This window comes from Schistocerca cancellata, chromosome 8 (genome assembly GCF_023864275.1).
Source record: "Schistocerca cancellata isolate TAMUIC-IGC-003103 chromosome 8, iqSchCanc2.1, whole genome shotgun sequence".
Classification (NCBI taxonomy): Eukaryota; Metazoa; Arthropoda; class Insecta; order Orthoptera; family Acrididae; genus Schistocerca; species Schistocerca cancellata.
This window is the reverse complement of record NC_064633.1, coordinates 533780281-533791026: the sequence shown is the minus strand read 5'-3', so window position 1 is coordinate 533791026 and position 10746 is coordinate 533780281. Positions and strand designations below refer to the sequence as shown.

Below are 10746 nucleotides of genomic sequence, written 5' to 3'. Positions count from 1 at the left end.
GCATAGAGGAGAGTATTTTGTCATATGACTAACACGAGAAACTTCAATATCTAGTACGATATTCAACTACAACTACTGCAGATTTCTTAAGTAAAATAATGTAGTTCTTAAGGGTCATCGTTAGCTGGTGAAACGAGAATTGCTTTTGTTAGGGACAATATACGTGAACAAACTACAGTTTATTTTTATTCCTTCAGATGCTATTTTAATAGTACACTGTTTCATGACTCTGTAGCAATTTCAACTGCATTAGAATATTAGTGAGATGAATATTTATAAACTTTGCTGTGTTTTAGCAAAAGAAGCAGATTTCAACAAGGCCAGAAGAGAATTTAGGTATTACACGAAACTCGTCACTGATAACGTTTCTCTGAAGAAAGATAGGGAAATAAGACGTATGGTGAAATAAATCTCTAGTTGAGATAAAAATTCCAACGTAATCCTGTACCAATGTGTATTTAACATTCTAATGCAGCTGAAATTGCAACAGAAGCATGAAACAGCATATTATTAAACTAACGACTGAGGGAAAGACACGACTATGATTTATGAAAGTGCTCATTCTTGACATAAAAATAAACCGCAATTTCGTCACATATTTTGTTCCAAATTCACTGCAATTCTCGTTTCATCAGCTGTCGATGGTGCTTGAATATTAGGCTACTTCAACGAAAAATCTGTAGTTTCTTGAATATCAAGCTAGTTATGGAAGTTTCGCTAATTATGGAAGTCTATCACAAGGCGAAAAACTCTCCTCTTTGCGTATTATCATTTGCCAAAATCTTGTTTCTAGGTTCAAAACTCTGTATGAGATACGAGGAATCTTGTGAATATTTCATTCTGGTTTTTTTAGCGCCATGAAAGTTTGGGACCAAGCGCTTTACATACAACCCATTTTCTGGAGATTAGTGATAGACGGCAATATCCCTCCAAGTTTAAAGAATAATTTAATACGTTAGATTCATTTCATATGCAACAACATATGGCCTAACATGCAATAAACGAAAATCCGAGTGATCCATAGTTTTTCACTGCGAACTTCAAGAATTCCTTACAGTAGTTTACCTAATATCGATATATCACAATAGGTATGATCGTTAACGAAATGACAGACAGCTTATCATGAACTGGATAAATGAAGCTATAAGATGTGCGAGAACCAAATTTCTTCACGAAATACTATCTTTACAATCGTTTGAGAAAGATCACAGATTGGTAAGCGAGCACGTGACATTGTTTGCTTTCGAGGTTTTTTTTCAGTTTATTGGCTTTCAGGACGTTCCCATACTGCCACCTCAAGAGCGGAATGTCATTTGTGACTATAAGAACATAAGGACAACAGAACACCCAGTCTCGAAGCAGAGAAAAGTCTCTGACCCAGCCATGAATCGAACCCGGACCCTTTCGGTTAGCAACCTGCACTGACTTCACAGCTACCAAGGCGGACATCTCAAGGGCTGTCTGGAGCTGTCTGAGAATTCCTACCCTACATATGGGAAGTCAGAGGCCAAACAGGGTTCCTGATCGGCGACCGCAAGTAGCATGCAGGGAATTTTTATTATGCATGGCTCTGCACACAATGCCCGGTTTACGACTCCACTGTGTACAGGCGTTCCTTCAGACCATCGCCCCAGCCCAGGCCTCAGCCGGCGCCACAGCAGATAGCGCAGCATTGTTCTGCTGCTCTGCTGGAGACCTGTCTCGACGAGGGGCTGCCCTGTCTGCCTTGTATGGCTGTGGACCTGCCCAGCAAGATTTACTAAGGGATGGGCTCGCCGCCAATTGCTTTCAACTTCCAACAAGCTGTTTCTAAAATCATAAAAATATCTCATACTTTTAACACCCTACCAGGCTCCATCAGCATCTGCTCAGGCTGTTAACTTTCTAGAGTCTCGCTCAAGGTGTGTCAGGTTATAATGAAATCTTTAACAATTTTCTGTATGCGAAAAATTAGGTGAGAGAGTGTGAGAGAGTAACTTGTCCTCTCTCATTGCTGCATTAGCAGTTTTGCAGAGGTTTGGAATTCTGCCTGTTGGTAGTGCCTCTTTGAACATTTTTGTAAGAAAAGGTGTGACTTACGTTACTGTTTGTTTTAACGTTTCTGTCTGGGCAAGTTGTTTTTCGGTTTTTAAGCCTGCTGATTGACATCGCGACCTCTTCTTGTGAGAATGGTATGGTTACACTGTCTTTGACTTATGGATGCCTCATCCTGTATCTTAGGTGTCGCTCCTCTTGTTTGGGTTCGTCATCTGAGAGGAGTCTGTTCAGGAGATATTCTGCTGTGCTTCTCCACCGATAAGCCATTGTTTCGTCGGCTTGTTTTCGTGTTGACAGAACTGTCGGTGTCTCAACTCGTTCTGTTTCTATCTTGAATGGTCGTCCCCAGATATCGTTTCGTAATTGGGTTTTGACGAAATTGGTCAGTAGTCTTGCGTTGTTGTCTTTAGTTGTTTTTGGTATTTCTGATTAGCGTCACGATACAGGCCGAGTCTCATCTGTCTTTCAGGGGCCGTCTTTTGTTGTTGGTAGCACTTTCTCTTGTGCCGTGAATCCTTCCCTAATCTTGCCAGTTCTGTCAACAACTGTTGTTTCTGTTCTCAGCCAGTTTTTGTCCGTGGCATAGCTGCTTCCTGTGCTCTTTGTAGGTCTTCTGTCAGAACATGCGCTTTAAAATCAGTACTGCCTTGAAACGTGTGTAGTGACGACACCTCAACGATGTCTCGAACTTTTTGCCAGTCGGCCCTTCCTATGAGTAGATGCTGCTGTTCCTGGTACATGCTACGTGTATTGAAATATCTGTCTGTAATTATGACGACTGCATTGTTCTCACTGTAAGTGGCTCTGTCTAATACCCTCCATGTGTTGACCAGTGGAAGAGGTTTTGCGTTCGCTAGCGAAAAAATCTATAAACGTAAACATGGTCTGTATTAGGTTATAATGCGATGTTTATGTAATCGTGCGATTAGCTAATTTCGACTAAGCGTCATTGGCAAGCAGCTGTAAAGCCAACATGGAAAAGCACCACATTGTCTGTATATATCGCCCTGTATAAATAACACTTTACGCACCTCACATTAAGATAAACGTTACTACACGAATTTCTTACTTTCATTTGTAACGTCTGCAGTTCATGTCATTCTTAAATCACTCTTAATTACAAGTAAAAGTAGCCATATTTCGTCATTTCACGAAAAGATCCACACTACGGAGTCACCTTTTAAGATAGTATTCTCAACTATGTACAACGACATGGTAACTGACAGCAGCTGGTAATTTGTTGTCAGAGATACATATTCATAAAAAGACTTTAAGACTCTCGATAGCACATATCATAGGCAAGTTATATATATATTGCTGGCGTGTCAGGCTGAGCTGATATCATGTACAAATACAGTCAGCGACCAAAGAATACATTAAGGGCATACAAAGGGACATAACATATTGTATACAGTACATGGCATATCACCAGACAAACTACATTATTAACAAAAATATACATGAAATACGTACATAATTCCACAAATAATTGAAATAGAATACTCCACCAACTGCTGGTGTGTCAGGTATAAGGACTGCCTTACATCATAAGTCATCAGTGTCTGAAAGCTGTTCCTAGACACACAGAAGCCAGACCTGACTATTTGTACAGAAAGATAACACACACAATTTTTTTATTCTGAAGTAACAACCAACATACAATGCTTGAAAAGGTGGCAGTCAAAAGTCACCTGCGTCATAAAATGTATCAACCAGAACTGGGACATCAAGTTCTTCATGACTTACAGTGTATGATAGTAGGATAATACAATATATATTAAAAATGGGATGGGTTCAATATCAAGAGAAATGACGTGCAAATAACTATAAAAAGAGGAGAAAGGAAGCCTCAAAACAGGAAGGGTTACGAGGCCACATAAAGTAAGCATAACTCCGTAATATGAAATGGGTAAAAATCAATATCATCCACCTAAAGGAAGAGCACTTTGTTACACTGTGTATTCAAAATTCACTACATCGTACATTATTGGACATGTATCGATTTCAAAACAACATTCTTCCAATCATATTCATGCCTCTAATATTGAGCAAATACTTGGTAACACATCACATTCTGTGAGGAAAGATATATGGTGACCAATATCAGAATTAAGAGGGGAACAGGTATAAAATATTGTATGACGCACATCAAGTAATCAGAGGGGTGGCAAACACATAACACTAGCAATAAGTGCAGTATCCACCGCGGGGTACACAACACAACACAACAGTTATACTGTTGTCACGATATAAATTCCATTATTAAACTGTAAAATACCTATAAAAACATTTTGGTCATTTCAATAAAAATACATCATATCCAAAAATGACGTGAGAAAATAACGGCAAAAATAAGAACTTGTGAAACTAGTAAGGTTATGAGGCCACGTAAAAATGAGCCTAACATTGAGATATAAACCATAGTCCTAAAGCAGAGCAGTTTGTGACGATACATATTTAACATTACTATATCACACATTATTGGATACGTAAAGATGCCAAGATGCCAAAACATTGTTCTCGCTATTATATACATGCCTCTAATATTGACAAATACATAGAAACGCATCACATACTTCGAGGAGAGATATATGGTAACCAACAGCAGAACTAAGGAAGGAATTGGTATAAATTATTGTATGTACACTAAGCAACAGATGAACTATTTATTAAGAATAAACACGGTGTCAATAGATACAAATGTAGGGAGGGGCAGGAAACCAATAATACTTGCGATAAGAAGTGAAGGAGCCATTGCTGTTGTACAGTGTAATAGAGACATTACAAGTATACTGTCGTCTCGATATAACATACGTTATAAGCTTACAACAACTGTAAAAACCCTTTGGGGGCTGTTCAATGTAAATCTAAGTTGTCAAAGACAAGAGCCGTCAAAAATGAAAAAGATTACTCACGGCAAAGACAGGTAGCAAAGGGTCGGAGGTTGCATTAAAATGAAAAAGCAACATCGAAATACAATGCACAGAGCCTACCATAACACCTTTTTAAAATTCTGCAGAAAAATCCTGCTTTTCAACTCCGTTTATTCATTTAGCACACATTCTGGTTGCTTAATAAAAGCGGTATAAATTTCCATTTCTTCATATATATTCATTAATATAGCTTTATTAGTAACATGTACAACTTCCGGTGCATTAGGGCCGTTCGCAGTGTATTTGTTGGCACGTAAGTGATTGCCGAACGAAGATTTGTTACTGGTACTAATATTCCTATGTTCCCTCAGTATAGTTCCAAAATTTCTCTCCGTTTTTCCCATGTAATTTTTTCACAGTCATCACAACTGACATTATAGATCTCAGATTGCTTAATTATGTCAGCCTTGTGGGTATCATGGCTTAGAGATCTGTCAATTTGATATTGTGTGCGAAAACTTGTCTGTACCTTCGTATTACGAAAAGCTTTAGCTGTCTCATCAGAAACTCGTCCATAGTATAGCAACGTAGCATAGTTGACTTTTTCATTAGTCTGTTCCTTTGTTAGTGTAATATTATCTACATTCTTTTCTGCTGAAGTGTTCAGTTTTTTAATGTGCATAGCTGAAACCATTCCACTATCATAACCGTTTCTACAAGTTATTTCCTTTACTTGTCTAATTCTTTACTCACTTCCTTACTATCAGGAGGAATGTTTTACAGCTACTTATCATCGCTTGAAAAAAGGCACGTTTATGTAAAACAGGTTGACATGAGTCGTTATGGATTATGGTATCGGTTGTAGTTGGCTCACGATGGATGCCAAACCTATGTGTGCCCCTAAAGTTTATTATTTTCAAATTTAGAAAACTAATAGTTTTATCTTAATGTGAGGTGTGTAAAGTTTATTTATACATGGCGATGTATGTAGATAATGTATTGCTTTTCCAGGTTGGTTTTACAGGTGCATGACAAATACGCTTAGTCAAAATTAGTTAATCGTACAATTAAATAAACATTGCATTACAGCCTACTACGGACTATATTTACATTTATTAAGCAACTGGAGGTTGTAGATCCCCACAATTTTATGAAAGACCTATGTTATTTACGCCACCGGCTTCTCTGTGGTAGGTAAGTGGCTGTCCCTCCCTATTCACTATAAAGAGGTTGTATTCATTTACCGTTAAGTAATAGTTATCCTCTGTCGTCAGTTCTGAGTTCCACATGGGGGATTTTGCTTTGATATCGGTTAGAATGAGCAGTCTTTTTCTTTCTGAGTGTCGTTCTATGTCCTTTATTTCGCCTAAGAAAGGTTCTGTATCTTACGAGTATGAGCGTATTAAACGACTTGAGCTATATAAATTCTGTCCGTCTGTTATTTCTGCTGTGGCGATGTGTTCAGAGCAAAACTGGGTTATCTGTGTTACTACGGGGTTTTTATTAATGGTTTCGCATTTGGTGTTTCTGCTATTGTGATGTAATGTAAGGAGAGCCCTGGAATCTTCCAGCCTCGCAGAAAGAGTTCCTGAACGCAGGCGATGTCTGCTTTTGTTCCATCTAAGAGCCTACCAAATTCCGTATTTACAAGGGTATAATCCTGGCATTTTAGTTGCATTACCTTCAAAAGGAGTGTCTAGTGAAGGGAAAACACTTTCTAAAATCCAAAAACACATGTCCGTGTGCCCTCACGAAGTTCTTGTATACTTTCCCTAGGTTTAGGCACTCTCCCCTTCGCGCACATGCCTCCCCTAAAAGCTTGCATAGTTCTTTGCGGTTCGTTGGGAGATTTTCAACCTTTAGGATCATCATGTTAGTTGTTCTGTAATTGGGAAGCAGATTTTATTCCTGTTTTCATGCTTAGCAGGACCCCTTCGGTCGTCATCCGCTGCACCCTTACAGCACAGACGTACATCGATGACTTTCTACGCCCCATTTTGTTGCCCTTCATGGCAAGCCATCTTGGGCTTGTATATCAGCAAGACAATGCCCTCCCACACACGTCGAGAGTTTCTGCTGGTTGTCTTCGTACTTACCAAACCCTGCCTGGGCCAGCTAGTTCGCCAGCTCTCTCCCCAACTGAGAACGGTTGGGGCGCTATGGGCAGGGCCATCCAACCAACTGGGGGTTTTGACGATCTAACGCGCCAGTTGGGCAGATTTTGCCACGATATCCCTTAGGAGGGCATCCAACAACTATATCAATCAATGCCGAGCCGAACTGCCTGCATAAGGGCCAGAGACGGACCACCGTGTTATAGACCTCAATTTGTTAAGCTCTTTCTCTTGTTCAAGTCACCCAGCTTGTGTAAAATTTGTAATCATTTGTTTCTACGTACAGGAACATGACATCTGCCAATGTCCGTCCCATTTGGATAATTTCCTCGTGGTGCACACTTTTTTTTTAACTCAAAGAGTATTTTATTTGAAGCCGGTTTGAAAGCTTGTAATTAACAATGTTAACCTCAGTAACTTCCAACTGATTTAATTCTGAATAATTATATTTCGAAATAAATACACTCCTGGAAATGGAAAAAAGAACACATTGACACCGGTGTGTCAGACCCACCATACTTGCTCCGGACACTGCGAGAGGGCTGTACAAGCAATGATCACACGCACAGCACAGCGGACACACCAGGAACCGCGGTGTTGGCCGTCGAATGGCGCTAGCTGCGCAGCATTTGTGCACCGCCGCCGTCAGTGTCAGCCAGTTTGCCGTGGCATACGGAGCTCCATCGCAGTCTTTAACACTGGTAGCATGCCGCGACAGCGTGGACGTGAACCGTATGTGCAGTTGACGGACTTCGAGCGAGGGCGTATAGTGGACATGCGGGAGGCCGGGTGGACGTACCGCCGAATTGCACAACACGTGGGGCGTGAGGTCTCCACAGTACATCGATGTTGTCGCCAGTGGTCGGCGGAAGGTGCACGTGCCCGTCGACCTGGGACCGGACCGCAGAGACGCACGGATGCACGCCAAGACGTAGGATCCTACGCAGTGCCGTAGGGGACCGCACCGCCACTTCCCAGCAAATTAGGGACACTGTTGCTCCTGGGGTATCGGCGAGGACCATTCGCAACCGTCTCCATGAAGCTGGGCTACGGTCCCGCACGCCGTTAGGCCGTCTTCCGCTCACGCCCCAACATCGTGCAGCCCGCCTCCAGTGGTGTCGCGACAGGCGTGAATGGAGGGACGAATGGAGACGTGTCGTCTTCAGCGATGAGAGTCGCTTCTGCCTTGGTGCCAATGATGGTCGTATGCGTGTTTGGCGCCGTGCAGGTGAGCGCCACAATCAGGACTGCATACGACCGAGGCACACAGGGCCAACACCCGGCATCATGGTGTGGGGAGCGATCTCCTACACTGGCCGTACACCACTGGTGATCGTCGAGGGGACACTGAATAGTGCACGGTACATCCAAACCGTCATCGAACCCATCGTTCTACCATTCCTAGACCGGCAAGGGAACTTGCTGTTCCAACAGGACAATGCACGTCCGCATGTATCCCGTGCCACCCAACGTGCTCTAGAAGGTGTAAGTCAACTACCCTGGCCAGCAAGATCTCCGGATCTGTCCCCCATTGAGCATGTTTGGGACTGGATGAAGCGTCGTCTCACGCGGTCTGCACGTCCAGCACGAACGCTGGTCCAACTGAGGCGCCAGGTGGAAATGGCATGGCAAGCCGTTCCACAGGACTACATCCAGCATCTCTACGATCGTCTCCATGGGAGAATAGCAGCCTGCATTGCTGCGAAAGGTGGATATACACTGTACTAGTGCCGACATTGTGCATGCTCTGTTGCCTGTGACTATGTGCCTGTGGTTCTGTCAGTGTGATCATGTGATGTATCTGACCCCAGGAATGTGTCAATAAAGTTTCCCCTTCCTGGGACAATGAATTCACGGTGTTCTTATTTCAATTTCCAGGAGTGTATAATACATAATAAGTAACCAAGTTCTTCGACGAATAACGAAACCTTAATCGTTTATTCCAGATTCATGTTCGAACATACGCTCTGGATACAAGTGTACAAACCACCTCATCAGTATCGTTAAAACTATATAAAATGTACAGACTTAAAATTTCACCTTTGTTGTTGTTTTTGGGGGAAGAGACCAAACTGCAAGGTCATCGGTCTCATCAGATTAGGAAAGGACGGGGAAGGAAGTCGGCCGTGTCCTTTCAAAGGAACCATCCCGGCATTTGCCTGGAGCGATTTAGGGAAATCACGGAAAACCTAAATCAGGATGGCCGGACGCGGGACTGAACCGTCGTCCTCCCGAATGCGAGTCCAGTGCGCTAACCACTGCGCCACCTCGCTCGGTAATATTTCACCTTTATTGGATCATGTTGTGAATTTGACGCCCATGTCAATCAGCCAAGTACACGCTGAAAGGAGGGCTATTGACTAGTTTCAGTACAGATCCTATCTTCTGCAGGTAGAGTGTTGTGGTGTAGCCTACTTTTTAAGGAATATTAGCGTACATTTTTAAACTGCGGGAATCTTGGTATCCAAAAATCTGCGCTTTTGCTAGAGTTTCACCATGTAAAACATTCCTTCATTAGTCGAAAATGGCCTTCGAAAACAGGTATTTACTCGACAGCTTTGCAAATGAAGAAAAGAGATGCTAACAGAATATGTTAATTCACTTACGTCATCTGTAATGAGCGTTTTCCACTACTTGCATCAAGCGTCATTGTCATGTGTGGAAACAGCGAAACGACCTCATCTTTTATGCTCCAGTTTGGGAAAAAACTACACACTAGTTCTTTTAGTGTCAAAAGATACACCGTATTTTCTTGGAAGCCGAAATTACCATTTATTTATCTAAAGATATCCACAAGGTTTTCCAGTTTGCGAACGTGTCCATTATCAGTTATCACGGCTCGGTCGGCGGGCGGGCAATCGACGGCACGACGGACGTGGCTTGGCTACAACTCGGTCGAACTGCTGGGTGCGAAGTACTCTCTACCGAGCGAGTGGCCGCCAGTTCAGGTAAGCTGAGCACATTGGCGACTTCGCTCAAATACCGTTGTGCGCACATTCGTTTCACAAGCTTCGGCTTTCCCCGCATCGCATCACGCGTTAATGATTGCATTTGGAACTTTTTGGTGATTGTGTGTTACTTATCCGGTAATTATTAATTATATAAAGTGAAGCAGGATCTGAAAAAGTTGCACAAACATCCAATCATATCTTGTTAAGATTTCAAAGGGGTGCAAATGTTGGCAATTTGTTTTAAATGTGCGAAAACCTAATACTGCATTTCACGAAATGAAACAGAAAAGTACTTTCCTAATATGGAAACCCTCCGCTCCCCTTCCCCTCGATTCCTTAAAGAATCTAAATCCATGTAAAGAACTATTTCACACGTCTAATTACTTATACTTCGCAAATGAATTAATAGGTTGAATATTTGACGTTAATGAGAAGGCATTTCAGTTTTTACGACATCATATCTCCTGAACTGTGTGTCGCATAATGGTACAGTCTTGCATATGGATTCAGTGGTATATGTGGATACTATCTGCAAAATGTGTTGTGAATAGAGTTAGTGGCAAGTAAGAAATAAATTTAAACTTCATGCCTGATGCTGAAGTTTTACTACACGAACATCGCTGATGAATCTTTTCATTATTTTGTTATTAACTTTTACTTAGGGTGCTTTTCAGGACAGAGGAAGAGAACTCGCCAGACTATACCCACTCCTTAACGTGAGCAATAATTGAAACTATGGTAATTCTTTAAATAGAACATAAAATTATTTTA

General features: G+C 41.8%; 1 protein-coding gene across 1 annotated transcript in view; it reads left to right on the top strand.

Annotated features, from left to right (window-relative positions):
• Positions 1 to 9903: 9903 nt before the first annotated feature.
• Positions 9904 to 10746, top strand: part of LOC126094546 (galactoside alpha-(1,2)-fucosyltransferase 2-like) — an 88528-nt gene continuing 87685 nt past the window's right edge. Inside the window, exon 1 of the mRNA XM_049908979.1 lies at positions 9904 to 9972. The gene's annotated coding sequence lies outside the window, so the exon portion shown is untranslated. The remainder of the gene's footprint in view (positions 9973 to 10746) is intronic.